The sequence below is a fragment of the Phyllopteryx taeniolatus genome, chromosome 3 (genome assembly GCF_024500385.1).
Source record: "Phyllopteryx taeniolatus isolate TA_2022b chromosome 3, UOR_Ptae_1.2, whole genome shotgun sequence".
Lineage (NCBI taxonomy): Eukaryota > Metazoa > Chordata > Actinopteri > Syngnathiformes > Syngnathidae > Phyllopteryx > Phyllopteryx taeniolatus.
The window spans coordinates 16,015,349-16,043,003 of NC_084504.1; the positions used below are offsets into that span (position 1 = coordinate 16,015,349).

General features: G+C 43.3%; 1 protein-coding gene across 2 annotated transcripts in view; it reads left to right on the forward strand.

The window, feature by feature from the left end:
• Positions 1–2,774: 2,774 nt before the first annotated feature.
• LOC133474970 (ras GTPase-activating protein 1-like) overlaps positions 2,775–27,655 on the forward strand; it is a 156,207-nt gene continuing 131,326 nt past the window's right edge. The window contains exon 1 of one of the 2 annotated variants that reach the window (XM_061767193.1): positions 2,775–2,927. The gene's annotated coding sequence lies outside the window, so the exon portion shown is untranslated. The remainder of the gene's footprint in view (positions 2,928–27,655) is intronic. The other variant, XM_061767195.1, reaches the window with a different exon arrangement.

Sequence of the window (27,655 nt, forward strand, 5' to 3'; positions counted from 1 at the left end):
ATCTTTAAATTTTCATTTTTATGTATTGTGTATCACTTTAGGAAGTCATCAAATTGCAGCGTGACAAGATGGCATTCTTTATTGCTGTCAAATGTAAAAATGGGTCAAGCTTTGGCAGCACTAAAAAAGACTAATTAAAACATCAATCTGGTTTAATGCCTACAGAACCTAGTATTATGGTCAAGGCTATAGTCATTCTGATATTGTGCTTGGATATAATGTATGCTTGTGGCCCCAAAAGACACTCGGTTATTATTCCTTTTTAATTCATGCACTAGGGAATACCCATCATGATTCACCTGGCTTGGAAAGAAAGGATAAACTCTCAATGTTCATAAGGAAGAAAATCTATTAAGGCAAGAGGGCTTATCAAATATAGGCACTGTGTTATTGCTATATGTTATAAGTGGTCGAGTAGATGGGAATCAATCTCATTGGAGATCACTCTATCAAGCACAAAGAGCAGGAGACATTCAACCTCCCCTATTGTTTTTTGGTTGGATCATTAAGTTCTCCTTGGGTCATGGTAAGAGGGCTTTATTCCTCCCTAGGCTCTAACTTGGACTCCTGCAGATTGGCAACGAGACGAGTTAAATCATTGCACACAGCAGCACGCTGTTCTGCATGGATGTACTTTGTCCCAGTATTTCATTTAAGGATCTCTTTTATGAATTGCTTTATCTCTTGGAACAGAGGTTCTTAAGTCTAAGTAAAATATTTGTATCTGGTTAAATAAAAGATAGATTAAATGGTTAAATCCAGAGTTATTTAGAGTACAAAGTAAAGTTTTGATGTACATATTGCTGTTAGTTAAAGTGCCCCATAAGTAAAGTTGAGTTGAGTAAAGGCCACATAAATTGCTACTTGCCTGTAAAAAAAAAAAAAAAAAAAAAGGACAGACTTTGAATTATTTCCTTCATTGAATATTGATTTTGTAGGTAGAGGAAGCAAAAAGAACTTGGTGAAACTTACTTCAACTTCTCAAAGTTTACTTCAAACTCCAGTCCACACTGCATCTGTAAATGTGGTTGTGTAATGCATTTGAAGAACATGATATTAAAGTTTGATCATCTCTTTGGTGCCTTAGTTAGGAATTGACATAAAATAATTCACTTCTGACTAATGCGTAGTGGTGCATGAATCGATTCAAATTGACAAACTGACATTGGTATTGATCAATATCAATGTAATGCTTGAGTTTCTATTTTGTTCCTGTACGCACTGCTGCTCTTTTATCGTAGAGCTAACAGGTGGCCATTTGTTACTTGAGCCAACTCAATAATATAAATTGTGCTTAGACCCTGGTGCAATGTATTTATTGCACAGAAATTTGTTGTCAAAATGAATACATTGGCTAGGATTGAAGCACATGGACTAATATAACACAGCTCAGAATTTCTATAATATGAATACAATTTTGTGTTAACTGGGAAAGTGATTCTCTCGTCAACGTACACACAAACAAAAATGTTTACTGTGTTATAAAATAATGGTTTTTTTTCTATTTACTTATAAACTTTGCCCAAATCCTCTGCTGGTTTTAAAACAATTTTGGAATCCAAAGGAAAAAGGGCACAAAAACACTGAAGGTCATTAGAATTGATATATTTAGCAATTTCGTGATGTATCAACCTAATTGCTTCACTGCCAATGACAGCTGTATGTTGAATATGCATGTTAACAGGGAGGGCTGACAGTGAATGCTCTTTCTTATGGAATAAGAGAAGCAAAAACTACCAACAGCCATAGAAAAAGCAAAACAAAATTTGAAAAGTAAAACACTGAACTGAGGTCTAATCAAGGCTTGTGTACTTTTTTCATGGAAATTTGAATGTGAACCAATTTACAATCAATGGCCTTCGATAATATCTGTCCAAAAGTGGAAAAACCTTTTGGGTCATCTTGTATTCTTTACGATGCAAGCTTTATTTGGCTGGGCGGCTGTGGCTCAGTTGGTAGAGTGGGTCGTCCAGTGATTGAAGGGATGCCGATTTGAATAGTGGCTCCGATTGTTTGCGTGTCAAAGTGTCCTTGGGCAATACACTGTGACACTTAATTTACTCCCAGTGGGCCTGGCAACACCTTGCATGGCAGCAGCTGCCCATTGGTGTAGAATGTGAAGTATGAAGGTGTGCGAATGGGTGAATATGAGGCTTTGTAAAGCGCTTTGGGCACTGTGATGGTGTCGATTACTGTAAGTACAATCCATTTATTTACCATTTACTTCATAATTTACTTAATTGAGGCAAATCTTATTTTGTGTATGTGACTTTGGGAAACAGGAGTGTTCAACACATGGCGTACAAGGGAACCTCAGTATACGGCGTTCCATTCCTACAGCTGCGACTTTTTAACACAAATTTATACATTAACACAGTAATAGTCCTATTTACAGGGAATATTTATTTGAAAAACACTTGAAGGCCATAAATATGAAATTTAATTTTTCAGATTTTTTTCCCCCCCAATGTGACATGTATATGATTTTTTTTCATCGCAATGTGAACAGTACAATTCCACTTTTTTTGTTCCATATCTGACCCAGGCCTCTTTCATATGTGGCTATGAAATGGATACGTAGCCGATGTGAATGCAGTATGGACACTCGTGTCACCCTCATCCGACGTAAAATTCATCAAATGGCGACAAACGTCACTTTTGTTTGACGAAACGGATAGAACAGTCGCTGCTGAGCTACCAGATACGCTCCCAGCCAAACGTGAGTTCTCTGAACTTGCTAGCGGATCCCGGAAAGAGAGACGGTCATATTCTCCCAACGAGGCGTGACGAATAGCAATTTTTCGTCTTCCGCCTCTTTTGTTTTTGTTTCATTTTTCTGCATCCTTTTTCTCATTCAACCAAACCTGTCTCCGTGCTTCCTGAGATGACTGAGACAGAGCACACCACCTACCAGCTGATCTACGTTCGTGAGTGACACACCAGTGTTTGCCGGACTGTACAATATTAGTGCCTAATAATTTCGGGGAAATTACTAGCTTCCCAACTTTGTCCTCGCTCGCGTTTCCGACTTTAGTCCACCACACAATGTTCTACTGCCCTTTTCGTACGCCTATTTTTCTTCTTTTTACCATGATTAGTGTTATATTCTTTCTTTAGTTAGACCCCTTTGTGTGTTCCCCTCTAGATCCCTTGTAGATGATAGATTAAATATTCTATAAAATTCCACTCCTTTGGAGTGTTTTGTGTGGGTTGAGTTTAACAATGAACCTCTGTTGTCTAGGACTCAAAATTTCGATTATGAGACGGACAAAAAGGTTTCTCGTCACTTTCCCTAAATTTTATTTGTATAAAGAGTAACGTGGTGCCCTCTACGAGGCAAAATTTGTTTAATAACCCGGAAGTGAACGCAGGCGTTTACCTTCCTTCGAATCTTTTCCCAAATTAATTCAATTTTTATCCAAACCAATGCACGATACACTAGTTTCCTTCCTTACTTAAAAAGGAGGCTTGCTCATAAAGGTGAGAATAAAAAGTATCAGTACACGTGTCAAGAAAATCTTCAAACCGAACGGAAATAGCATTCGTAAATGTAGAAAATTGCAATCCAACTTTTCTTATACAGTATGAACAGGTCTACAAAGCCTTTTTAAAATGTCATAGGCAGACAAGTAAAGTGTTCTAAAGCGTGGATGCAAGAGTATGAATCTTAACTCCGCAATTTTTTGGGAAGTGTGTCAAAAACATTCAGCTCCTCCACGACTCATATTCATGCAATCTCTCCAGAGGTATGAAGTAAATCTGGGCTGACTTCCCCTCTCAGAGGCCCCCCGTCTTTGCCACAGAGGAATATGTGAAAAGAGAGCTGCAGGTGCTGAATTGTAGAAAAATGTTTTTAACCGAGGCTGAGCTAGCAATCCACGCAGTCATCCCATCTCTCAAAGTACACTATTTCAGCTCTATTTTGTCCCCTCTGTGAAAATGTTCTCTTCAAGACAGCCACTTCTTCACATGCCATTCATTGTGATGTTTATCTTGCTTTCACTCGATATGAAAACTATAATTGACACACTAAAATAATTATTTTATGATGTAAACACACAACTCTGCAAATGCCTGTATTTTGATCAACAATGCCAAATGAGTACCTCCTGCAGGCTTTTGAATTCAGATAATGCAAATGCAGTGATGATAATAAATGCATATTTGTATAGACTGCTTTGAGTTTCAATCAAAGAGAGTTTAACTGCTTTTTCTTGCATCTGCCTGTGCAAGAGTCAGAAAAGCCACTTAGCACATTAATAAGATCAGAGGAGCTTAGTGGGAGCACTCTCTGAAAAGAATCAAATCCTCACTTTATGTGATAACACCTGTGCTTTGCCATGCCACATATGTATCTGTCATGGTCTGTGTTTTGGTTTGGGTTGTGTTTAGTTTTGTTCCATGTTTTCCTGTGTTCCATGTTTGTCGTGTGCTCATTAGGTTGTTGTGTCCACCTGTTCTCGTCTACTTTGTGTTGACCAATCAGCTCTCTCTAGCCACTCGTCTTGTCCAGGTGTTCCTCGTTGTCTCGTCAATTTGTTTGTATTTAGTTCCCTGGTTTCTTTCAGTTCTCGTCGGTTCATTGTCGTTGTCACATGTCTTGCCAGGTCATAGTCGCCAGTTGTTTTTGTCATAGTCGCCAGTTGTTTTTGTCATAGTCGCCAGTTGTTTTATCATTGTGATTAAATATTATTATTTTGAGATTCCCGCACTCCTGCCTTGCCTCCCTGCTTCCCTGCAATTGGGTCCACCATGTTCTTGCCTTGCGTTCCTCGCCGTCGCCCTAACCATGTTCATGACAGAATGAACCGACCAGAACAGGACCCAGCGGGAAGAACATGGGGTCACCCTGGACGCCACCAAACTGCCTCCCACCGTCCTCAGCCTGCCATCCATACCTACCCTCCTCCAGTAAGCCCTATCATTCAGTCTTTTCTGTCCTTTTCCTCGGGTCCCCCCACTTGTCCTAGTTATTCACCATGCCCTACTATTGTACATCCACATGTTTCTTTAGATTCAGATTTTTCTGATTGTGAAGATGGCCCTGATTTAGTTAACCTCCTGTCGGATTCTGACTCTGACACAGATTTAGATTTTTCTGGTTCCTTCCCTAGTTTATCCCGTCCTAGTCAGTTTTTGTCACGTTTCCACGTTTCCAACCCCAGTGAGTCCAAATCCTTTCCCTCGGACCTTTTCTTGGGCACCCGTTTGGCCATCTACCCGGGACCGCCGCGTGGTGGCCAACGGAGGTGCCCAACTAAAGGTCAAATTTTGCCCCCTCGTTTTTTCCCCCGTGTTCACAAATCACTTGATTTTTCACCTGTTCCCACACGTTGTTCCACGGCTCCAATTAAGTCACGTCTAGTCAAACCTGCCCCCAAGCCATGTTCAGTACCAACTTTTTTTCCTAGTTCACCTTCCCGAGACCTTGTGCACTCTTCCACTCCCGTACCCTCTACTCCCACACCTCAATGGCGGCAGGCTGAGGAAGCGACTGCAGCTCCCGTTCCGGCTAATTGGCAGCTGCGCCAGGCTCCCGTTCCGGCTCCTCGGCATCTGCGCCAGGCTCCCGCACCGGCGGCGCTCGTCCAGCGGCCGCCACCCGTCCTTGCTCCGGCGGCGCTCGTCCAGCGGCCGCCACCCGTCCTTGCTCCGGCGGCGCTCGTCCAGCGGCCGCCATCCGACCATGTTCCGGCGGCCCTCGTCCAGCGGCCGCCACCCGTCCTTGCTCCGGCGGCGCTCGTCCAGCGGCCGCCACCCGACCCTGCTCCGGCGGCGCTCGTCCAGCGGCCGCCACCCGTCCTTGCTCCGGCGGCGCTCGTCCAGCGGCCGCCACCCGTCCTTGCTCCGGCGGCGCTCGTCCAGCGGCCGCCACCCGTCCTTGCTCCGGCGGTGCTCGTCCAGCGGCCACCATCCGACCATGTTCCGGCGGCGCTCGTCCAGCGGCCGCCACCCGTCCTTGCTCCGGCGGCGCTCGTCCAGCGGCCGCCACCGACCCTGCTCCGGCGGCGCTCGTCCAGCGGCCGCCACCCGTCCTTGCTCCGGCGGCGCTCGTCCAGCGGCCGCCACCCGTCCTTGCTCCGGCGGCGCTCGTCCAGCGGCCGCCACCCGTCCTTGCTCCGGCGGCGCTCGTCCAGCGGCCGCCACCCGCCCTTGCTCCGGCGGCGCTCGTCCAGCGGCCGCCACCCGCCCTTGCTCCGGCGGCGCTCGTCCAGCGGCCGCCACCCGACCCTGCTCCGGCGGCGCTCGTCCAGCGGCCGCCACCCGTCCCTGCTCCGACGGCGCTCGTCCAGCGGCCGCCACCCGTCCTTGCTCCGGCGGCGCTCGTCCAGCGGCCGCCACCCGTCCTTGCTCCGGCGGCGCTCGTCCAGCGGCCGCCACCCGCCCTTGCTCCGGCGGCGCTCGTCCAGCGGCCGCCACCCGACCATGTTCCGGCGGCGCTCGTCCAGCGGCCGCCACCCGTCCTTGCTCCGGCGGCGCTCGTCCAGCGGCCGCCACCCGTCCTTGCTCCGGCGGCGCTCGTCCAGCGGCCGCCACCCGTCCTTGCTCCGGCGGCGCTCGTCCAGCGGCCGCCACCCGTCCTTGCTCCGGCGGCGCTCGTCCAGCGGCCGCCACCCGCCCTTGCTCCGGCGGCGCTCGTCCAGCGGCCGCCACCCGCCCTTGCTCCGGCGCCGCTCGTCCAGCGGCCGCCACCCGCCCTTGCTCCGGCGGCGCTCGTCCAGCGGCCGGCACCCGCCCTTGCTCCGGCGGCGCTCGTCCAGCGGCCGCCACCCGTCCTTGCTCCGGCGGCGCTCGTCCAGCGGCCGCCACCCGTCCTTGCTCCGGCGGCGCTCGTCCAGCGGCCACCACCCGTCCTTGCTCGGGCGGCGCTCGTCCAGCGGCCGCCACCCGACCACGCTCCGGCGGCGCTCGTCCAGCGGCCGCCACCTGACCACGCTCCGGCGGCGCTCGTCCAGCGGCCGCCACCCGACCCTATTGCCTGGCCCCTGCATTACCATTGGGTTCGGCACCGTGGCCGTCCGCCTGAATGGCCCTGTAAAGACCCTGGTGCTTGGCGTCCTGGACGACCTCCTGACCCGCTCAGCCAAGCACCTCACCTCGGGTGGCCTGGATGGCCACCAGACTGACCTGAGGGGTGGACTCTGTACCCTCCTCCAGGCCCCCTTCCGCCCACCCTGGGTTGATGACTTTTTGGTTGTTGTTTGGGGAACGTCTGGGATCCGTTCCTTTAGAGGGGGGGGGTACTGTCATGGTCTGTGTTTTGGTTTGGGTTGTGTTTAGTTTTGTTCCATGTTTTCCTGTGTTCCATGTTTGTCGTGTGCTCATTAGGTTGTTGTGTCCACCTGTTCTCGTCTACTTTGTGTTGACCAATCAGCTCTCTCTAGCCACTCGTCTTGTCCAGGTGTTCCTCGTTGTCTCGTCAATTTGTTTGTATTTAGTTCCCTGGTTTCTTTCAGTTCTCGTCGGTTCATTGTCGTTGTCACATGTCTTGCCAGGTCATAGTCGCCAGTTGTTTTTGTCATAGTCGCCAGTTGTTTTATCATTGTGATTAAATATTATTATTTTGAGATTCCCGCACTCCTGCCTTGCCTCCCTGCTTCCCTGCAATTGGGTCCACCATGTTCTTGCCTTGCGTTCCTCGCCGTCGCCCTAACCATGTTCATGACAGTATCAGAAAGGATGAACGAATCCATTTGCACTTAAGATAAACACAAGCTGGAGACTCATGATGATAAAGGTTAAAACTAAATTTAACAATGGAAACAAAAGACCATGGTAATGGCTTTTAATGTCATATCCATCAACAAAACCTCAAATTGAGACTCCACTTCCTCAAGTAGTTGCCTCCACTCAAATATAATTGACGATTTGTCTCAATTAATTAGTGTAATGTATTTTCTACTTAAAACAAATGTCCTCTCCCCAAATAGACAACTTTTTCCCTGTGGAAAAAAAGAATGATGTCATAGATGCTATTGATTATACACTCTCATAAAAAAAGTTAACTACTGGTTGCTAACAAAAACAGCAGCATGTCAAGAGCCTCACCAATGTGTTCAAGTGTGGAGATCTTCCAGTTGCTTCTCTACTGGCTACTTAGTGTTGTATGTGTCCACTTTCTCAACATTTTCTTTGTAATCGTCATTTCATGTTTGTAATATAGATTTATAAAAGTGAGTTGGTAAAGGTGCTCCCCCGATGAATGACTTACCTTACCCGTAATAAACACCCCCTCCGGCCACTGCTTGAACTATGTAACTGATACTTCTACAGGCTTGTCAATTCAAACATCCATCCATCCATTTTCTGAGCCGCTTCTCCTCACTAGGGTCGCGGGCGTGCTGGAGCCTATCCCAGCTGTCAACGGGCAGGAGGCGGGGTACACCCTGAACTGGTTGCCAGCCAATCGCAGGGCACAGAGAAACAAACAACCATTCGCACTCACATTCACACCTACGGGCAATTTAGAGTCTCCAATTAATGCATGTTTTGGGGATGTGGGAGGAAACCGGAGTGCCCGGAGAAAACCCACGCAGGCACGGGGAGAACATGCAAACTCCACACAGGCGGGACTGGGGATTGAACCCGGGTCCTCAGAACTGTGAGGCTGACGCTCTAACCAGTCGCCCACCGTGCCGCCAATTCAAACATGATAATGCATAAATACCTTTATACACTTTTTTTTTGGTTTTTGGTTAGATTTTTTTAAAAAGTTGATATTGGTAATTTATTAACTTATTGTAACCATATGTTATCTGATGTTGGTTGTAATGTGGGCATATGGTTTTGATGATTGGAAAACAGTAGCTTGAATGCCTGATTACTGGTAATCACATGGGATTGTTCACTAATTGCCTCATTATGTTTTCTACTTGGTTCTATGTAGAGTTTCTATCCTCTGGCTCAGCGTTTTGTATTCTCAATGCTGCCTCTATATTCACAAAAAAAATCTCCCGGAGGCATCACTCTTGTGTGAGCAATTTGAGCATGAAACAAAAAAAGAAGTCTTACTCTTGTACTATGCGCACACTTATCCGTCATTCATTGCTTTCCTGGGGTGTACCAATGATTTATTCAAACTTGGCTGGCAGCAACGGGTGATGCCACGAAAAGCAATGCCAACTACCAAAAAAAGGAGCCACTCTCAGAAAAAAAACACTTAAAGCGGGCTGAGTAAAATTGTTGCAATCAAAACAAAGGATGATGTTTTGCTTATGTCACACTTGATTTTTTTTTATTTATTTAAAGTCTTTAGAGTCATGGTTGAACTGATGTCACCACCAATATTTACTGTACTAAAGGGACTTTTCATGTACAGTATGCCTTGTTTACACGACACCTTCTAGAGACTGGTCGAACAGGATTAATAATTGAGATACTTCTCTTGCTTCAAATATTTGCGGTAGTATACTAATGATTTTTTAAATATAATTTTTATATTTTGTAATGGTAGACAGGATGACAACATCGCAATCTCATCAAAATGTCTCAAAGCATCTGTATCAAATAGCGATCCTGGGTAATTACTGGAAGAAAAAAAAAAAGAAATTCTTTTTCCAAATCTATCCACTGTAGTTTCTCTTGTGTTGTATTTTTATAAAATTGAAAATACGTTAACTGTGATTGACTGGCAAACAGTTCAGGGTGTACCCCGCCTCTCGTGCATCAGCTATGATTGTCATGGGTGTGTGTTATGGGTGTTGTCTTCCCCCTGTCTCATACACACCTGCTCCTGAGAGCATCTTCCCCACCTGTGCCTCGTTTACCCTAATTACCCCATGCATTTAACCTCATGTCTCATTCTTTCTGGTCGCCAGTTTGTTGTACCTTGTCATGGCGTTCCAGCATTCCTTGTTTCCACGTCAAAGACTCACAGTAAGACTAGACCCTGTTCCGATTATCGACCTCACCTTTTTGCCTCACGTTTGTTGCCTTTTCGGATAGCCTGCCTTTTCGGATAGCCTGCCTGTGTACCGACCTCTGCCCGTTTATTAAACCTCTCTTTTTGAAACTGTCCATTTGAATTGGAGTCGTGCATTTTGGGTCCTGTCCTTTGTTCCGTTCATGACAGAACGAATTGGCCATAACATGGACCCAGCAGACTCAGACCCGGTGCGCAAAGCCCTTCAAGCGCAGGGTCAACGCATCTCGAAGCAGGATGAGCTGCTTGCTGCCCTCCACCTTCATCTAAAGGGACTGTCAGAGCATCAGGACACTATGATGAGACAGGTGGCCTCACAGTTTAAAGTTCTAATGAATATGGTTCAGAACAAGGAACAAGGCTAACGAAACTAGCATTGATGTATGTGGCAGGAATTATAAATAATAATAATCGATCAATTTTCTGAGGCGGGCATGCTAGCGTTGCTGGCGGGCATGCTGGAGCCTATCTCAGCTAACCTCGGGCAGGAGGCGGGGTACACCCTGAACCGGTTGCCAGCCAATCGCAGGGCACATACAAACAAACAACCAGTCGCACTCACATTCACACCTACGGGCAATTTAGAGTCGTCAATTAACCTACCATGCATGTTTTTGGGATGTGGGAGGAAACCGGAGTGCCCGGAGAAAACCCACGCAGGTACGGGGGAAACATGCAAACTCCACACAGGTGGGGCCGGGGACCCCGGTCCTCAGAACTGTGAGCCAGATGCGCTAACCAGTCGTCCACTGTGCCGCCTCTAAATAATAATAATAATAATAATAAATATAATTATAAACTTATAAACAACTTAGATAACACTCACAGGCATGTATTCTTTATCCTCTGAGAAAAACGACTGATATTATTGTAGCTTAGTTGAGAATGGCTTCTTCTGTTTTTCATCATCGAAACTCCATGTATTATCTTTGTAAGATAACCTACTGCCCCCTGGTGGCCCAGGCATGTACACCAGAATAAGCGGCACAATGCCAATCAATCATGATGCACAAACTGTTGAATTTTTGACATTTTATGAAATTGTTGTTCGTTTTTATCACATACAATAATGTAGAGTGTTTTTATTTTCATTTTTAAAAAAACAAGTTACAAAAAATGTTGGTGTTTTTGTATATATATTGTATATTGAGCATAAATGTGTCACACTTCTGTTGGTTTAACACCAGAGCATAAACATTGCAACTTCTTTGCTAGCATTAACTGAGACAATTTAAAGAGAGGGTGAAAATGGGATTACCACCAACACCAATTTACAAACTAATCACTTTAGTTCTCACCTCACTGAACATTTCATGAAAGCTTTGGCAACATGTTGCTTTGATCAGTCTAACTCCTCCACAATGTCCACCTGTGAACATGAAATTTTCTCTAAAGCATGGCCACTTTATACTCTGTGTGTTATCAAGTTCAGCTCATAATTTACTGTACCGCTTATCCTCACTGGGGGAGCGGGCGTGCTGGAGCCTATCCCAGCTATCTTTGGGCGAGAGGCAGGGTACACCCTGAACTGGTCTGCAGCCAGTCGCAGGGCGCTGGATGCACTCACATTCACACCAACGGACAATTTAGAGTCTCCAATTAACCTACCATGCATGTTTTGGGGATCTGGGAGGAAACTGGAGTACCCGAAGAAAAGCCATGCAGAAACAAGGAGAACATGCAAACTCCACAGAGGCAAGGCCAGATTTGAACCCGAGCTCTCAGAACTGTGAGGCAGCGGTCGCCCTCTGTGCCTTTGTGAGCTATTATGATGAATCTTTAGCAGTCTTTTAATATAGTTCATGTGGACCCCAACATTTTACAATGGAATGATTCAGTGTACAACATAAATCAATACAATGAATAATTCAACCAATGAAGAGATAAAAAATGCAAGGGATGCAAAACATAAAACTGAAGAAATTTGAGCCCACGAATAATGAACTATAATAGATCCTGAAAACAGGAAAGCAAGCTAGTCCATTCGATAAGCTCGATTGAAGTCCTGAAAAGTCCCTCGTATGGTTTCTAAAGGTTTCCTGGTCTTCTTTTCTGGAAGAGACATTAACACCATTCATTTTCTAAAGTGCTTGTCCTCATTAGGGTCGTGGGTGAGCTAGGGTCTATCCAGGCTGACTGGACTGGTTGCCAGAAAATCTTTGGGCGTGTGTTCAAACTCAAATTCCAATGAAGTTGGGATGTGCAAAACGTAAATTAAAACAAAATATAATAATTTGCACATCCTTTTCAACCTATATTCAGTTGAATACACTACAAAGACAAGATACAGTATTTAATGTTCAAACTGATTAAAGTTATTTTTTATTTTTGCAGTTATTTTTTATTTTTTTTGCAAATTATATATATATATATATATATATATATATATTCTCTCATTCTGAATTTAACGCCGGCAACGCGTTCATAATCTCGGAAGCTAAGTAGGGTCGGTCCTGGTTAGTACTTAGATGGGAGACCACCCAGGAATACCAGGTGCTGGGATTGGGCAGTGGGCCAATTACCTGTTCCCGTAAAAAACTACAGATTACTGAAACCATAATCGTGGGCTCAGGTGCTCTAACTAACATGTTCAAAAAATCTGAGACTGTGTCAACAAAAACTGGCAAAGTTGAGGAATGCTAAAAAAAAAAAAGAAAAAAACTGTTTGGAACATTCTACAGGTGAACAGGTTAACTGGAAACAGATGAGTGTCCTGATTTGGGTATAAAGGGAGCATCCCCGAAAGGCTCAATTGTTGACAAACAAGTATGGGACGAGATTCACGATTAGCTAATAGTCCAACAGTTTAAGAACGTTTCTCAATGTAGAACTGCAAGGAATTTAGGGATTTCATCAGCTACGGTCCATAATATCAAAACATTCAGAGAATCTGGAGAAATTTCTGCATTTAAGCGACAAAGCCGAAAACCAACATTTGAATGCCCATGGCCTTTGATCCATCAGGCGGTACCACATTAAAAATTGGCATCATTTTTTAGAGGCTATTGCCATGTGGGCTCAGGAACACTTTAGAAAACCATTATCAGTTAACACAATTCGTCGCTACAACTTCAAAGAAAAATTAAAACTCTACCATGCAAAGCGAAAATCGGAAATCAACAGCAGGTAGCACCTTCTCTGGGCCTGAACTCATCTGAGAGGGACTGAAGCAAAGTGGAAAAGTGTTCTGTGGTCTGACATGTCCACATTTCAAATTGTTTTTGGACATCGTGGATGTCGTGTCCTCCAGGACAAAGAAAATAGACCAGACATACTAGATGCTGGACAAAAAAGGAAACTGTTCAGATGGTTTCCCAACTGTCCTGGCTGACACAAGGTGTAGTCACCCCATTTGAAAACCTTATTTCAAGGCTGCCCGTAGACCTGAAACAAGGTTGACACATAAAAAAAGGCAGTAATCGTTGTAAAAGAAGTATTAGAAGATATTAACCAGCACCTAATCTCAGAGGAAAGCAATATTCTCACACATTCCACCGCACTGCACAGTGGTAAAATGGTCGCTGTGGGGTGGATGTGAGACCGAGGGCATCTTGCCATGCAGAGTATTGGCTTGGTCAGGATATGAGAGTTTTGCTACGGTGAGCCGTCAATGTAAAATATACACATATTTTGACCTTGGTGTGGATGCATCAATAAGTCAGAGAATGGCAAAGAAAAACATACCTGTCTCTCTGCTTGGGCTATTCATAAATTTCTCACAGAGCCAGAGGACGGGCATCAAATATTTACTCTTCCAGAAAAGGTAACGATGAAAAGGAAACAAAAGGAAAGCTAAAGGCCAGAAGAGAACAAGAACGAAGTTGATTGAGTCTTTAAAATGTTCAATTGGTATTCTGATAAAAGAGGCAACAACAGTGATGTTGACACTGTGACTTTTGTTCTCGAAACATTGATTGCATTGTGTAAATTTGTCTTTAAAAAATCCCATGTTCCTACATAATTTGGTCATTCTTCATCAAACCATTGGCATTTGTAGCCGATTTTTAAGGATGCTGAAGAACCCCTAAAATGAATCCCAGCACTCCTAAAATTTGAGCAATCAAAAAAAAATTAAAGTTTTAAACTAATTATTTTTCAAACAACCTACAAAAATGTAAAATCACAGTAGTTGGTTGTAATGTAAAATTTCGGCAACAAAAATACAACCCCCCAATTACCTCAAAATGGTTCGTGCCATCCAGTCCCTCCCACCTCTGCCCTACTGGGCTGTGAGCTCTCTACCTACGCAGAGCAATATGCTGTCTTTCAGTGATATGGCGTAAATGCCTGGCTTACACCAGAATATGTGGCACATTTCTTATCTTTAAGCACTCAATGCCAACACACTATTATTATAACCAGTCCTCATTTTTGCTGCATTTATTTGTTGGTCATTGTTTAAGTTGTTAGGTAGGATTTAACTGACTTTTTTCTAGCTACACTATAGGAAACGATTTAAGTGGTCAAAGAGTACCTCTGTCCTCTGTTTGACTTGGATTGAGAGAAGTTGGTTGTTGTGTCATGTACATGTGATGATATTAAAGCCAAGGTACTACTGAATAGCTTCCTGACTGACAGGTGTTTCTAGTCGATTTTTGGTGGGGGGATTTTGCTCCCCTAATATGAATAACACCACCCCTAAACCTGATCCTAGAATCCATTCATCCATCCATTTTCTGAGCCACTTCTCCTCACTAGGGTCGCGGGCGTGCTGGAGCCTATCCCAGCTATCTTCGGGAGGGAGGCGTGGTACACCCTCAACCGGTCGCCAGGCAATCGCAAGGCACATACAAAAAAAACAACCATTTGTACTCACATTCACACTTACAGGCAATTTAGAGTCTTCAATCAACCTACACTGCATGTTTTGGGGATGTGGGAGGAAACCGGAGTGCCCGGAGAAGACGCACGCAGGCACGAGGAGAACATGCAAACTCCACACAGGCAGGGCCGGGATTTGAACCCCGGTCCTCAGAACTGTGAGGCAGACGCTCTAACCAGTGAACCACCGTGCCGCCTGATCCTCGAATCATCCCTGAAAATTCTTCTTTAACTAATACCACAATTGCCGGTGCTGGCTTGAAAGGCGTCCTGTGCCATGGCCCTAGATGACGCGTCCAACGGGCCTCCCTGGCCCCCCTCAGGTTGCTCGTCAATGGTCCAAAAGCAATGGGTGGCACATCTTTGCATTGTGAATCAAATCGTCATTGGTGATCGGACACTTCGCACATGCCAATTACTACCAATGAATACCACATAGAAGTTATAGTGTTTATTTGACACGCCATGAAAACATTCACAGTGCAGGGTGGAAAAGTATGTGAACCCCAAGGCTTGTCAGCAGTCAACTAACCTAGAGTCCTGACAAGTGACAATGTGACAAGATTAGAGATGTTGGCTAAATATGCCCTGCCCAAGGAAAAAAAAAAAAGTTTTGAGTTTTCATTTCTCAAAAAGTATTGCCTGATGTGAACCAGGCTTCAACAAAAGAGCTCTCAGAATAACCTTAAAAATTGTTAACTTGAAGCTGAAAAGCGTCACAAAAGTATCTGTAAAAGCTTTTTGACGTTCTTCAGTCCATGGCAAGGCGGATTGTCTATCAATGGAAAAGGTTTAGCACTGTTGCTACTCTCCCTCGGAGTGGCCATCCTGCAAAGATAACTTGCAGAAGAAAGTGCAGAATGCTCAATAAGGTGAAGAAAAATCAATCCACTGTAAAAATAAATTTTGATTCTCAGGCTCACCATGCACCATTTTATTGTGGTGCCAGAGGCCTAGTCTGCCACGACAAAAACAGACTAGGATACTATGTATCACTCATTTCAGAAGTAATATTTTCATATAAGTCACATTGCTACTAGGGTTACATCACCGGTGCATATAGTTGAATACCAACATTACCGCTACTTTTTGTGCCTGGTGTCTCTCACTCCTTGGCAAAGGTCTGCACTAATTAATTTCTAAACCCTTGAAGAAACTGTTAATTTTTTCACAATACAAACCAAATTAGCATTCTGCCAGTTGCTTGCCTGCCCCTGACAGCCTGAAGCCACTGTAAATTTTCTTCAGGTGTGTAATTTAACCGCCGGCACGGTGGACAACTGCTTAGCACATCTGCCTCACAGATCTGGGGACCGGGGTTCAAATCCCTGCCCTGCCTGTGTGGAGTTTGCATGTTCTCCCCGTGCCTGCATGGGTTTTCTCCAGGCACTCCGGTTTCCTCCCACATCCCAAAAACATGCATTGTAGGTTGATTGAAGACTCTAAATTGCCCGTAGGTGTGAATGTGAGTGCAAATGGTTGTTTGTTTCTATGTGCCCTGCGATTGGCTGGCGACCGGTTCAGGGTGTACGCCGCCTCCCTCCTGAAGATAGCTGGGATAGGCTCCAGCAGCCCACGACCCTAGTGAGGATAAGCGGTAAAGAAAATGGATGGATGGATGTAATTTAACCTCTACTGAAAACCAAAGAAGCCCAGGGAGGTTAATGGTCATGTGCAGAAGCAAAAAATACTACTCTCTACTTATTGTATTTGTTGTGACCACTGATCAGTTATGAAAGACAAAACCAAACTTCATTAAAACTGAAGTGTTTCCAGTAGTGACATCCTGTGATCGAATACAATGCTTCACCTTTCCCTTTGTGAAAAATTATTGCAGTTGCAAAGAAACAGTACAAATGGTAGCAAATCCTTTCCAGTATGGTGTCAGCCCACACCTGTTTTCCCTGCTTAAACCACCTCGTTGCTTTGATTAAGGTCCTTGGGTTAAGAAAATGTCATGCGCCCACAAGGTAGCCCATGGGGGCACCCTTTTAACAATTAATTCTCACTGTGCTTCTGACAGTGACAAAACACCCACTGAGCCCACTAATAACTCTGAGCTCATTTGGAATGAGGATATGCACCACCCTCCTCTGTTACAGAGATAAATTACTCTGCGATGGCGCATGTCTTTCCTCCCTTTTTCTCCTTCCCCACAGAGCAAGGTCTTCGGGAAATGGTTATATGACAGAATAACTTTCCAGGAAACTGATTTCTCAGATGGCTCATGAGACCAGATTGAGCGCCTCTGAGGTGGCTCTGACAGGGAGATTGGGTAAAGGCAGCATGGTTAATGACATCACCTGGAGTAATTGCAATTAATCCACCTATAAGGTCGTATGTCAGCTCAGCAGTTGATCGATGCGTCTCATCTGCTCCCTTTGGACTTGACTCATTTTGTCAATGACAGTCAAATCAACACAGCGACATGAATAGTTGCACAAACCACGGCTGTTTATCAAACTAGCAAAGTAGGCTGAAATTAAAGTGCCAGTTTTGAACGGTTATGAGAGATGTTATCAAGCTTGCTTGTTCCCTAATTTCCGTTCCGTCAGCATTTTATCATACTACCACCCCCGTTTTATTACTATTTACTTTGCACAGTATAAGCATGCATAGTCGCATACAGTATTTGCTGTATGTGTGGTGACAAGACAGTGACAGTTTTATTACCATGTTTAGATAAGCCATGCAAATAAAGCCGGCGGATATTTCAGCATTCATCCAGCATTTAATCGTAACTGCCTTTTGTAAAGTGACACACTCATTTAGTCTCCGAAACCTGTTATCAATTAGAGAAGAGAGCGATGTCACAAGATTTGTTGTGCCTGCATTTTGGTATGCTTTTATAGTGGGAGCACGAACGGATCCGGAGGCGATACAAACGTCAGGTACAAACCCATTAGCTGAGCCATACCAGAAAAAGCGAACTACAGGTATCAACATACATTTCGTGTACTATGGGACATGTTCTCTCATATGCATATGAGGGAAAAGACTATGCACCTTCTCCCATTAACTTAAGTCTGTCATCTACGCACCTTCTTGCCAGATATGCACTCTGAGTGGACCAACCCTAAAATGAGGGTTACATTAGTCACACCCCTCCAAACATGCATTCAGTCATAAGTCATAATCGGAGTATTCTAATGAAATTACTTTTATTGGATTTATTTCATACAGAATAAAGACAACATGCTCTACTTCATAGTGTGAGTGTAGCCAGAGTGGTCCGCACCTCCCAACTACACTGCATACTCTACGTAAGGCCTTTTTAAAGTCTGTTTTATCTTTTTTATGTATTTCAATGACATTCACAAGTCCCAGGAAATATTGGTGATTCAGGATTTCCAGGCCATCATCGTCCAATGGTGATGAATTGATGCTCTGGAAATTGTGAAACATGGATTTTATGGCCGCCTCCATTCCAGGTTTACGTGCGGTGAGTGTGTCATAACTGTGGAGGTGAAAATTCACGTAAATGAAAACATCACAAAGTGAATGAAAATGTTACTTAAAAAAGTTGTGCGGAACTAAATTTCACATTCATTTATTTCTTTCTTTCCATCCAGCTTGTCAGAAAATTAGGATTTATCCCTGTGAATCCCGAGCTATACTCATAAAATGATAATTCCTGCATGCGTCAGTCTAAAACTTCTCTCACTCAGAAGAACTGGTCATCAAGACCAAGTGAAAATGGTATCTTAGTATTTTCTAACAATGTAATTTACTCTTCTCGCCATATATATAAACACACTTCTTAATTTAAATACCATTTGTTGTAATGTCACTTTGTAATTTACCTTTATGCTCTGTGCTCGCAGATGCAAAATCACCTCTCTCACCTCCCTTGTATTGCACTTAATTCAAATGCCAATTTCAGTGTTTGGGACATTCCCCACTGAGCTGCACAGCAACAAAATGACACCATAGATTCTGGCCCCCAATCTTTTATGGCCTGTTCTACCCTCATCCTGTCGACCGCAACAACCCCCAAATGCGTACACACAAACACACACACACACACACACACACACTATATCGCTCTCATTTCCTGGAATTCTGAAGAGAGTAGATTTTCTCTCTTGTGTCCCCTGTCCTGTTATCCCCCCTTCTGCCAGCAGCTTTGCAAGCAGATTGCCAATAAATTGGGTGGCAGGCCCCACCAACTTGCCTCCCCCTTCATCCCTCCCCCAGTACTGGCCTTCCTCGAGGGAGGGAGCTCCTACCTGTCACTATGCGACTGCCCACATAACCCTGCCCTGCCCCAATCCGCATTCCCGCTTCACCGTCGCCTTCACACCATTTACCTGCTCGGAAGCAATTTCATCCCATTTTAAGGGACTAGCCTCTTGAAGGCATACCTTCACTTGATAATTTCACATGGACGACCACATAATTATAATGCATTCAGTCTCATTTGCATAAATGTGCATAAATTAGGTGTCTACAGGCACATGCACACATTACACAATGTGGTGCTCAAGCACCTGCCCTCATGTCCTGGTGAAAACAGTGCCCTTCTTTTTGCTGAAGCCCATTCTTTTTCATTCATCCATATTTAAAAAATAAAAAAAAACATTATTTTCATTTATCAATTCCACCTGAAGTGTTTTGATATCTGACAGGCATTTATTAGGGGAGTATTAGGGAGAATTATACATATGATATATGACATTGATGATTTGGAATTTTTGTTGTACCCTTCTTCTGACTTATACCTTTGAACAAAGAGACCCCTGTGATGCTGCGGAAGCTGTCTGTGGACCGTAGCTTGTGCTGTGAGATGTGACAAAAATGTCAGGAAAAGCCTTCTTGAACAGCTGAGATTTATTTGGGGTTAATCAGAATGGTGGCAGTTGTGTGGTGTCTTCAATTTTAAATGAAAGTAATTGCTTTGTTCTGAATAATTAGATAATCCATAATCTAATCTAATAATTTACTACAGTTTTTACGAGTTATTTAAATACATTAATACATACTGAAAGAGGCGACACGGTGGACGACTGGTTAGAGCGTCAGCCTCACAGTTCTGAGGACCCGGGTTCAATCCCCGGCCCGCCTGTGTGGAGTTTGCATGTTCTCCCCGTGCCTGCGTGGGTTTTCTCCGGGCACTCCGGTTTCCTCCCACATCCCAAAAACATGCATGAATTGGAGACTCTAAATTGCCCGTAGGTGTGAATGGGAGTGCGAATGGTTGTTTGTTGTATGTGCCCTGCGATTGGCTGGCAACCAGTTCAGGGTGTACCCCGCCTCCTGCCCGATGATAGCTGGGATAGGCTCCAGCACACCCGCGACCCTAGTGAGGATAAGCGGCTCAGAAAATGGATGGATGTACTGAAAGAATTTAACATGATTCCAAGCAATATTAAAACAAGTGAGCAATGTGTATATTCTGTGTGGTATTGACTCTACTCCCTTTCATCTCACTGGGTTCAAAATGTTCCCCTTATGGTTTCAAATGTCGATACTGATTGCACAGCTACTATGTGTGTGTTGTGTGTTATAACTGAAATGCACGTCAATGTCCTGTAACCTTTCACGTACTCTGTCTGCCTCGCACTTGCACTGTCAATGGTGATTTAATGATCCCGATTACCCTTTTTCCTAAAAGTGTCAGAAACCAGCATGGCCAGGACAGCAAGTGTGCATGTGTGTATGAGTGAGAGAGAATGTTGATTTTATCAGAGTGACGCTCCTTAAATTCACTGTATGAATTGGCATTTGCACTTTTACATACGAATATATTTCAGTGACTTGATTTGAGTTCTGAGCGAGGACGTCAACTCTAGGGTGCACTACGAAAAGCATCTCTTCGTGACATAGTTTAAACATTCCATAGTGAAAACTACAGTGGCCTGGAAGTGCAAAACAATATAACAAATTGTGAAACATTTTTACATTTCGGCGGCACGGTGGCCGACTGGTTAGAGCGTCAGCCTCACAGTTATGAGGACCGGGGTTCAATCCCCGGCCCCGACTGTGTGGAGTTTGCATGTTCTCCCCGTGCCTGTGTGGGTTTTCTCCGGGCACTCTTGTTTCCTCCCACATCCCAAAAACATGCATAAATTGCAGACTCTAAATTGCCCGTAGGTGTGACTGTGCGTGCGAATGGTTGTTTGTTTGTATGTGCCCTGTGATTGGCTGGCAACCAGTTCAGGGTGTACCCCGCCTCCTACCCGATGGCAGCTGGGATAGCACGACCGCGACCCTAGTGAGGAGAAGCGGCTCAGAAAATGGATGGATGGACTTTTACATTTCAGAAAACAAATTAACAAAAGCCGAAACACTTTTACATTTCAGAAAACACATTAACAAAAAACGGAACCCTTTTACATTTCAGAAAACAAATTAACAAAAGCCGAAACACTTTTACATTTCAGAAAACACATTAACAAAAAACGGAACCCTTTTACATTTCAGAAAACACATTAACAAAAGCAGAAAGACTTTTACAGACGACGGAACAAATTACAAAATACCAAACACCCGGAAAGGGAACGTCCCAATTCACAGACATTCTTAGAAATCCCACGCCCTTTCTCGGCCACCCCGCTTCAACATGATTGGCTCCTGCATCGCAGGAAGGGTAGGCTATAGAGATGGAACGAGATGTCCATCCCAAATTGCGATTGTATATATGTACGCCCTGAACAGCGAGCCTGTATAGGCGTTTGATGCTGGATATACAATATATTGTACTTGATCGCATTTCTTAAACACTAAAAAGATAGATTAAGAGTTAAGGTAGAAGCAGGTTGTTAAAGAGAGAGGATGCTGGCGAGAATTAAAGGGAAAGCGTGGATATTTGCAAGGAAGCTGCCGGCTCCATTCATTTCTGAACATACCGAGCGAGGGATCTACCTTGCATACATTCTGGTCACAAGCTATGCTTTTTCATCAACAGGCACATTATATATCAGGAATATAGTTTAGCATTGATGTAAAACAACATTTGATCCTTTGCGTACTATTTATATGGCTTGAGCCGAGGCAATGTGGCGGCACGGCTCGCAAACCCGCAAATGTATTTTCACCGGCGAAAGCTTCTGTGGATTTTGATTGAATGTAAGCTGGGACGTAAAGACGGCGTGCAACAGTGATTAGAATTTTGAATTGCGTCACAACCAGTGGCCGACCGATCGGCTGCTCAAGGAAACAGTTGCCAACTGCGCTACAGTTCAGTCTGGTTCGAACGGCGGTGCTCGGTGCGCGCCAACCTTAACCACCATAATCCTAACCTTGACTCATCCTAAACTGCCTTAACCCCAAACCTAGTCCTAAACCTAGCCATAATAAACTTCTTTGTTTTGGTTTTTATTATATTTGGGATGGACATCTCATTACTTCCTCGTAGCCTACCCGCCCCGCGATGCAGGAGCCAATCATGTTGAAGCGGGCCGGGTCTTGCTGAGAAAGGGTGTGGGATTTCTAAGAATGTCTGTGAAATGGGACGTTGCCTTTCTAGGTGTTTTGTCTTTTGTAATTGTTTTGTCTTTTGTAAAAGTGTTTCTGCTTTTGTTTATGTGTTTTTTGAAATGTAAAAGTGTTTTGGTTTTTGTTCATTTGTTTTGTGTAGTGTAGAAGTGTTTTGGCTTTTGTTAATTTGTTTTCTGAAATGTAAAATTTGTGATATTGTTTTGCACTTCCAGGCCACTGTAGAAAACAATGAATGTCTTTGGCTGTTGTTGCTGTCACCATCTCCAAACAAATCAACATCAAACTGCTGGGCGTTCTCTCCCTCGCATCAATGAAGCAGCCTAGCCTGACATCTACAGCAGTATTAAAGGGCAAGTGTTCATTTATGTTTCAGCAGCAAATCTATTATTGCCTCAGTGAGTGGTGTGTGTGCAGTTGTGCAGTTGTGCTGGTGTGTTTAGGTGCGTGCATTTTTCATGGCTGGCTGTACATTTGTAAATCCATCAAGGGGACAGGTGTGCTGCAGCTCCTGGCCTACTTCTGCATGGGATCTGTGACTAACTCAATGCTCAATGTGCCGTAACACAAATAAAAGGCAGTGGAAACTTCTCAGTGCACAACAATGGAAAAATGGGAAAAACGTGGTTATAACTCTACCTCGTTACCTCTTTTTATGCTCAGATATTTACAGGCAATCCTCAACTGGATGTATGTACCCATTATCCCATGACTGCTTTTCTCAAACTCCCACTCATAGCCTATTTTTCACCATTGCATCACTTGTTTTTCCAGTTCTCCCCCTGCTCCCATAATTGGTGCAATTAACCAGAAATATCTTGAAATGCCAGGTGGTTCTCCAACATAAGATAGGAGCACAGTTTCTCCCCCCCTAAGACAAAGAAATAATTGCCATGGAAAACACAGATTTAGGAAATTCCTGTGCCAGCATAAAAAGTAGGCAAGTTTTACTTTCCTTAAGCGGGGTACACACAACGATTTTTAACATCTTAACCGATTGATTAAATGGGTAAAGGAAAAAGGGAAAAATCAGCAAGTGTGTGTTTATTGTTCTTATAGTGTGTGGTAGTGGCGTACGATACTGCAAGATTTGGTATTGAAAATTCATCTGGAGGTTCTTGTTTACGGCCATACTGTCAGTGACAATTTTGCATGTTATGCAGGAATTGCTACAATATAACCAATGTTATGGTGCTTCCTTTCCGTCTTTGGTGTTTTGCCTAGGCACTATAATTTAATCACATTTCCCGAGATAATTCCAATTTCCAGTCAAATTCTTTAAGGTCTCTCTATGGTCACAATGAGAACCATGAAGGGATTAAAATAATAATAATAAAAAAAAAAAAAACAAGATCAGCATTTTAATGATTTGGGCATTACACTCAGCTTATATTTAACAGCTAATTTCATAATGATTTCTCAAAACGCATTTCTATTATTCCCCAAACCTCTCGTCTCCTCACTAACCAGTCTTTGAGGCATCTCTCTACCCTCCATTCATCCTCTTTTTCCCGATTATAGCGTCAACCACCAAGGTCTTCATGACCTCAGGAGGGCTCTCAGGATCAGACAGCTCCTGCTTCGCTTGCATTTCAGCCACAGTAACTCAGATGGCTTATCTGTTTCATTTTTATTGAATGGGTGAAGATTTCCTTATACGCTTGGGCTCCAAGGGGGAACGCCCATATGCTGGCATTGGGGAGCTTTTTATGCTGACTGAAGGAACATGTTAGATCCCTTACAGTGAGAGGGATGACATGGCCACATGCTGTACCTACACAAAGCACACACACTACACAGCCTAATGGTCCTCTGTCCGACCAAGGAACCTGAAGCAGAGGTTTTGAGGATTGTGCCTTCATATACCACCAAAAACGTATTGGATACAATAAAACAATCGATGCGGTTGAAGTGTAGATTTTTAGTGTAGAGCAGCTTTGGGAGTTTGAGATTTTTCATTTAAAAAAATTATGGCATTTAGATCTTGGAATGATGTGGAGGCTCTGCCACATGTTGCGGTAAAATTGAAGAACACTGCCAGAAAACATCTTCCATGTTATGGAATTATATTCTTTGGACATATGAAAACCGTGTCAACTTGGATCATAAAAGCATGGAAAAGGAAAGGAACAACTCATGATCCAAGGCATACCACAACATGTGTCAACCAACACTGCAATTCCAAGTGTTTTAGAGGGCGCACATAGGTTGCATGCAGAAAGGTAATCCTCATTCATCCTATAGTATACACTGTTCCCTATTTTTTTCTACATTAAAATTCGGTATACACTTGGCACTTCCCTGTCTCATTAAACATGCATCTCTGTCACTGACCTGTTAGTTCTCAGGCAACCCAGGCAGTAATTGTCTTCACAATTGCCCTCAATTATTTTACATTTGTTGGGTTCAGTTTAACAATTATTGGATTGATTGGATCATCTACATTATTCACTAGATCTCCAAGGTGTGCTCTTTACTACTACTTCTTTACTAAATTATTACACACGTGCACAAAGGTGAGGCACTCAGGTCCGGAGCCATTTCCTCCAGGCAGATACTGATACAAATTGTCATCATTAGTTCCTTACATAATGATACTAAACTATTGGCAGGATAAAATGAAGACATATATGAATCTCAGTAAAGATGTAAGGATGTGTCTAGTTTTTTTTTCAGGAATGTGGATAGTATTTTATAGTGAGGCCAAACCTCAGCAAACCGACACCATTATAAACAGTAGCATTTTTAATGGTCCAGCACCTCTGTTAAAATGTCTGGCTAACGATAAAGCTGTGCAGGAGCATGTTAGGCTAACGCTAAGAGCACTGTGCTCACATTAATCAACACAGACATGACTAAATGGACCATGATACCATTTCCTGAATGGAGGTGCAAACAAATCTATGTTACAAAATGCCTCCAGCTGCTGACCTGATCTGAGGTGGCAGAGCGGTGAGAAGAAAATAAAGAGGCAAAGCTGGTATCACATGACAAATTTAGACATCAACACAGTGGAGAAGGGAACACACACAAATACAATAATATAATCAGACACCAACTGCGTACCCATCAAGTCATTCTATTGTCGGGACTACTCTGACTGCGTGAATGTATGTTCTTGTAAAAATTGGGCAGCAGATGGACAACAGCCATTTAAGACTTCCAACAAATGCAAAGTGATATAAGTGTCCCTTTTGTCAACGCCTCTAACTCACTATGGAATGTGAGCATTACAGTATAACTTAAAAGTCCTTGTAAAGTGAACATAAATACCCCCTCCAAATTTAACACACCAGAAAGAAAAAGTTCTGTTAACAACAATGTCAAATTTGAGTGATGACAAAGACCACTAACTATATAAAATGGAATATATCCCACTGGGTTTTCAACAACATAACAACGAGGCGCTTTAAAGCGGCCAGGCCAGCAGACTATCCAAAGGGAAGATGCATTTTCGTGGTGTAGGCGTAATAGCTAGCAAACTACTGATTTGAACAAAGGCACCCTAAAATCAGGAAAATTGAAAATGGTAATTCAGTTGTACGTAGTTCTCAGTCTTTGCATGATTTCAGCAACTATCTTCAAACAATTATTAATTATTTAGAAACAAATCTCTGAATTCACTTTACATTGTCTTTAACGATACTAATTTATGGCAACAATACACCTAAACCAATAACACCAGTGATATCATGTCCAATTATAAAGACGAAGAAGAAGGCCGCAGTTTGGAAGATGTCAATCAATCAATTAATTGTCAATTTGTGAGGTCGGGTTTCACTGGTGTTAGACCTAAGTGTCTTGGCACACAGTGTGCATGCGTGCGAACATTTGCGTGTCGAAATAAAGTTTTTTTTACAATGCTTAGGATCTGTAAATGTAGCTAAATGGTGCAACCAGCTCCTACCACAGTAAAGGCTCTTTGGAGACTCGGATGTTTAAGCAGCACAACACTGTTTTGTTGACCTCTTGACTAATGTTGCACCATGTAATATGTGGACTTCTCGAGCGAGGGTTTCAAAGCAATGTATAAAGGCTCAATTGACTATTTCTTAACAATAACTAATGACCCCAAAAACGCCAATTACACTAGAGGGGGGAAAGGGGTCCAAGGGCATTTTTCAGCCAGAGTGGCTAATAATTAGTGTACATAATATTTTCACCAATATCAGATACAGTTGGCAGCTCGGCCCCAAAGAAGAGAGTTTAATAATAGCTGCAATAAAACGACCAATCTGCACAACTGTATTCTACTGTCATAACATTTATATGGACAAATTTGCAAGTTCAGTTTCAGTAATCAAGCTCTAATGTCATTAAACTGCCAATACTGTAACTAAAGAAAGAGGAATGATGATCTCCAGCAAATTTTTTTGCACTGAAGCTCTTAAGAGTACACAAATATTCTCCAATGTTTGTTTTATACCATGAATAAGAAGAGTGGGTGAAATGAATAACAGAGTTACAGAAATAAAGTTGTGCTTTTACATGAAAAAAAAGGCAGAATATTACAACAGAAACTCAACTGCAAAATTACAATAAAGGAATTAAGATGCATATTGTATAAATAATTACATGGACTGAAATCATATTTTTTCTTGTTGTCTGTTCAATCATCTAAACCAGTGGTTCTCAAACTTTGTACACCAAATGCCACCTTTTAAAATACTTAGTTCTCATAGTATGACCATCATAACCAGCACTAATAAATTACAATAACAGAGGTGGGCAGTAACAAAGTACTTGAAGCTGACTTCGTTACTGTACTTAAAGGTCCCATATTTTGGCTATTTAGACCTCCATAGAGTGACTCTCTAACGTGGACTTATAACATGGATGTATAAAACGTGTCAGTTTTATTTCAAAAACACCTTGGTTTTGTCATGTGTCCAGAAAAGGCCCTTCTGACAGCTACTTCTGTTTGACCAAGTTTTGTGTCGGCTTTATCCATATTTAGCTAAGACCAGCCCCTTTCCTCTGATTGGTTTCCTCCGTGTAGAAGACCCACTTGTGAGAGCACGTTTTTTTTAATGTTGACAGCGCTGGCTCGGGAGCAAAGAGGTAAGCGGAGATCTTCGCTTGTGACGTAGATAAGCTTGGGAAATTCAAATGACCTGATTTCAGGCCTCTTGACAGTAAAACGTCTGGAACTCAGGAATTCGTGGACAATTTTAATTCATATTTCATGTTTACTGAGGAACCATGGAGCCAATATTACATCTCAAATACAAGATAAAGTTAGTTTGGTAAAACATGTCACCTTTAAGTAGATTTTTCAGGTATCTGTACTTTACTTGAGTAACGATTTTTGTGGCAACATTTTACTTTACTCCTTACTTTTTAAGCACAAATATCTGCACGTTTTACTCCTTATATATTTTACAAACATGTAACTTTTAAAGTTAGCGACGATGTGTCGTAAAAAGCAGAACGCCGAAAAAAAACGAAACCGGAAGTAAGCGAGTCGGGCGGATT